Genomic DNA, 5,000 nt, shown 5'->3' on the forward strand with positions numbered 1-5,000 from the left:
CAAAACCTTTTTCGATCATCTTTTTGCTGGATTCTTCATCAATACTACATTGGATGCAAAATGCATTCACGTTTATATATGAAGTCAGTGGATGTGAAAATTTCAAATACAAAAACCATTTGGATAAATGAAAACTATAAGATTCTTTGAAATGTAAATTTCAAGTCCAATTCTGAAATATGTAAGTGATTTTGCACGTGGCATGAAAAAAAAAAAAAAATCCTGACCTAGCTCACCAACTCTCCCACTTTTGGCGAAGTTCATTGTTCTAATCTTTGATTATTGTGTCAGACAGATTAGAATGCCCGAACTTGCAAACTACAGTATGTTGACCCGAATACCTCACTACTCACAAAAAACCGTAGTCTCCTGGGTCCAGCATTCCCACTGTAGTGATATATCTTCTGTACTTCCATCTATATTATCACTGTCCTGCCACTTTTATATACAGCATAAGGCCATGTTTCTTTATGCTAACAATTAAGGGACAGAAATAGAAGACAGCCTCATTCCGGATAATCTAAGCTCCAGTTATTTTTTTCAGGAAAACATTTGATATTTAATTTCAACACATTTTTTAAATCTCTTTTTACTGATTTTTGGCAGTACCTTATTGGTTGATCGGCGGAATTAGATTTCAATACGATGGTTATAGTGATGAGGGTTAATGATGAAAACTCATTTTTTATATTCTATAATTAACAAACATGCATTATTATTCTTTTATGTGAATAATTCAAAGAATAATTTTGAAATAGAAAAATTATCGTAAAATCTAATAACCGATCTCACAAGCTCTTTTCGACGAAGATCACGAATCTACTATTACAACGAATTTAATATAAGCTCTTAGGGAGAGTTATCTCAAGCTATTGTGTTATGATACCTACAAAGAACTTTATTTCAAAAACTATTTTTTTTATATCCAAATGAGAATTTATCATATTTAATTTGGAGTAGCATAATTTATGGAAAAAAAATTTAATTTAAGCTTATTTCAAAGTGAGAGAGAAAGAGAGAAAAAATCAAAATCTCTTCATATCGTTGATCACATATTACAGCATGTTTCTATCACATTTCATATACAATGTTACCTCGTCATAAAAAGAACTGTATGACGTTTTAGAGGGCCCTTTTTTAAAGCTGCATAGAGGAGATTGATGAAGCTCAGCCCCAAGTGTATATAAAAAGAACATATTGCTTCCAATAAATCATAAGCTGTTACGGATTTGGGACTGGTGAACTTGCAGCATATCAGTACTCAACATGTCGTGATAGGGTCCAGATTCACCCGAGTCTAGCTCTTAAGTTTCCTCTTATTATGACCCTTCCTAGAACATCTCGACCCTACAAAACCTAAATCGGGAAAGTGGACAAAAATAGTTTTTACATAATAACTTTAGCAACATTGTTGATAAATGAATAGTTTTAATTTAATCATTAAAAAGTGTGAACGAATAGTTTCGCTGAAATACTGTTTATCGTCGACTGTATTTTCCTTGGAATTCTATTCTCGTATTTATTCATTTTTACATTTCCCTTTGATAATAGCCTGCAGGCAAGATCCACTGGGGCATGGAGGACATCAACTCACTCCTAATTGGGTTGTAGAGTCATGTTGATGCTGATCTTGTTGTTGCTGACAAATTTCAAGATAAGGAAGGGGAACTGGATGTGGGAGCTATGGAGCGAGATGCTAAGGAGTAAGAGGAGGAGAAAAATTACATTGAAAACGTCCTCAAGGGAGATGGAATACTAGCAATGAATGTCCTTTCTTTCTGATGATGGCCGTGCTCATATGAGGAGTCATTACCATTAAATAGGAAATGACGCCCTCAGAGATTTTCGACTCGTTTGAACTGAATGCTTTCATTGGGTTTCTCATCATGATGGCAATATGGAGCGATAATCATACAACCAAGTGTAATATCTGAGACCTCACAGAGGGTGATCATTTGCGTGGGTGTACCTTATGTAAGCGTCGACTTACCATAAAAATGGAATTTTTACGTTTTGACAATTCACCCACCAGCAGGTACCTTTCATGGGTCAGTCTATTTAAGATATATATTCCAAAATATCTAGGAAAATAAGTACATATATTTTAATGTTTTTTATGTTTCTTTGCTTTGATAATAAGAATTAAAATTTATGATTTTCGGTATAAATATAAAAATTTAACTATCCATATATCTATCTATCTATCTATTTATCTATCTATCTATCTGTCAATCTATCTATATACCTACCTATCTATCTATCCATCGATGATTGATGCCTTGTTGTCTGCTAATCTCTCCTTTGTATTTGTAAATCTTTTACGTTACATGTATGATGTACACCCAGCAACAAAACCGGTGTCGCCTCGCCAGACCAGACTTGGATACATCATGCCCTTCTTTCCCTGACAGGTGGTCTGGTGTTTAAACAATCAAGAAATCGTTAGGATTGTTCGAATGTGATGAGGAGGGAAATTACCGATATCATGGAAAGAAATGTGAGGATTATTGATATATATATATATATATATATATATATATATATATATATATATATATATATATATATATATATATATACAAATATATATATATATATATATATATATATATATATATATATATATATATATATATATATATATATATATATATGTATATATATATATATATATATATATATATATATATATATATACATAGATATATTATTATCATTATTACTAGCCAAGCTACAGCCCTAGTTGGAAATGCAAGATGCTATAAGCCCAAGGGCTCCAATAGGGAAAAATAGTCCAGTGAGGAAAGGAAACAATGAAATAGATAAATGATTAGAATGAATGAACAATAAATCATTCTAAAAACAGTAACAACGTCAAAACACATATGGTATATATAAACTATTAATAATGTCAAAAACAGATATGTCATATATAAACTATAAAAAGACTCATGTCAGCCTGGTCAACATAAAAACATTTGCTCCAACTTTGAACTTTTGAAGTTCTACTGATTCAACTACCCGATTAAGAAGATCAATCCACAACTAGGTAACAGCTGGAATAAAACTTCTAGAATATTGTGTAGTATTCAGCCTCATGATGGAGAAGGCCTGGCTATTAGAATTAACTGCCAGCCTAGTATTACGAACAGGATAGAATTGTCCTTGGAGATCTGAATGTAAAGGATGGTTAGAGTTATGCCAAATCTTATGCAACATGCATAATGAACTAATTGAACGACGGTGGCAAAGATTAATATCTAGATCAGGAATAAGAATTTTATTAGACCGTAAGTTTCTGTCCAACAAATTAAGATGAGAATCAGCAGCTGAAGACTAGACAGGAGAACAATACTCAAAACAAGGTAGAATGAAAGAATTAAAACACTTCTCCAATATAGATTGATCACCGAAAATTTTGTAAGACTTTCTCAATAAGCCAATTTTCTGTACAATTGAAGAAGACACAGACCTAATATGTTTCTCAAAAGTAAATTTGCTGTCGAGAATCATGCCTAAAATTTTAAAATAGTCATACAAATTTAAAGAAACATTATCAATACTGATATCCGGATGTTGAGGAGCCACCGTCCTAGACCTACTTATAATCATACTTTGAGTTTAATTAGGTTTCAACTTCATACCCCATAATTTGCACCATGCACTATATTTAGATGAATCTCTATTAAGGGATTCACCAACCCCAGATCTACATTTGGGGAATGGAATTGATGCAAAGAGAGTAGCATCATCTGCATATGCAACAAGCTTGTTTTCTAGGCCAAACCACATATGTGTATATATTATGAAAAGTAATGGGCCAAGAACACTACCCTGTGGAACACCGGATATCATATTCCTATACTCACTATGGTGCCCATTAACAACAACTCTTTGAGATTTATTACTTAAACAATCAATAATAATGCTAATAAACGATCCACCCAATCCCAACTGTTTGATTTTGAAAACAAGGGCCTCATGATTAACACGGTCAAAAGCAGCACTAAAATACAGGCCAATCATACGAACTTCCTGACCACAATCAATGGATTTCTGTACAGCATTGGAGATTGTAAGAAGGGCATCACATGCTTCAAGGCCTTTACGAAAACCAAATTGCAAACTAGGGTATAGATGATTACCTTCAGCAAACCTATTAAGACGTTTTGCCAGAATACATTCAAAAACTTTAGATAATATGGGAGTTATGGAAATTGGGCGGTAATCAGTGTGACTTGAGCTACCACAAACACATTTATATAGAGGAGTATCATTACCAATTCTCCAACAAGTGCTAAAAGCTCCTCTTCTTGCTAACTTGCGTAAAATAACAGATAACTTTGGAGTTAAGAAATCTGCTGTCTTTAGAAAAAACAAAGGAAAAATACCATTTGTTTCTACACCTCCATAAGCATCAAGGTCCATCAATAGAGCTTCAATTTCACGAGATCGAAAAGCTAAACTAGTTAGTTTAGCCTCAGGAAAACAGGAATGAGGAAGTTCAAGTTTTTCATTACTCTGTTCACTGTCAAAAACCTCAGCCAACAGGGTTGCCTTTTCCTTTGGACAGTGAGTGACAGCCATCTGGTTTAAGTAAAGGAGGAACTGTTGCATCTACACCATAGAGAGCAGATTTAAGGGTAGACCACAATTTATGTTCTTGAGTTGTACCAGAAAGGGTTTCTATTATGGTCAAATTGTACTCCTTTTCAGTTGAGGCATAAACTCTCTGAGCAAAAGCTCGAAGCTGAGTATAGTTGTTCCAGGTCAAATCTGATATGTTACCCTTCCAGATATGATAGGCCTCCTGCTTCTCCAAATAAACACGTCTACAATCATCATTGAAACCATGGTTTGTCCTTCACTCTGTACCTTAGCACACGATAAGGGATACACCTATCAATTGTGTTGACTAGATTCTCATTCAAAAGGACAACAGGATCTACACTACTATATAATTGTGACCAATTCAGGCACAAAATATCATGCAAAATCCC

Source organism: Palaemon carinicauda, chromosome 2 (assembly GCF_036898095.1).
Source record: "Palaemon carinicauda isolate YSFRI2023 chromosome 2, ASM3689809v2, whole genome shotgun sequence".
Lineage (NCBI taxonomy): Eukaryota > Metazoa > Arthropoda > Malacostraca > Decapoda > Palaemonidae > Palaemon > Palaemon carinicauda.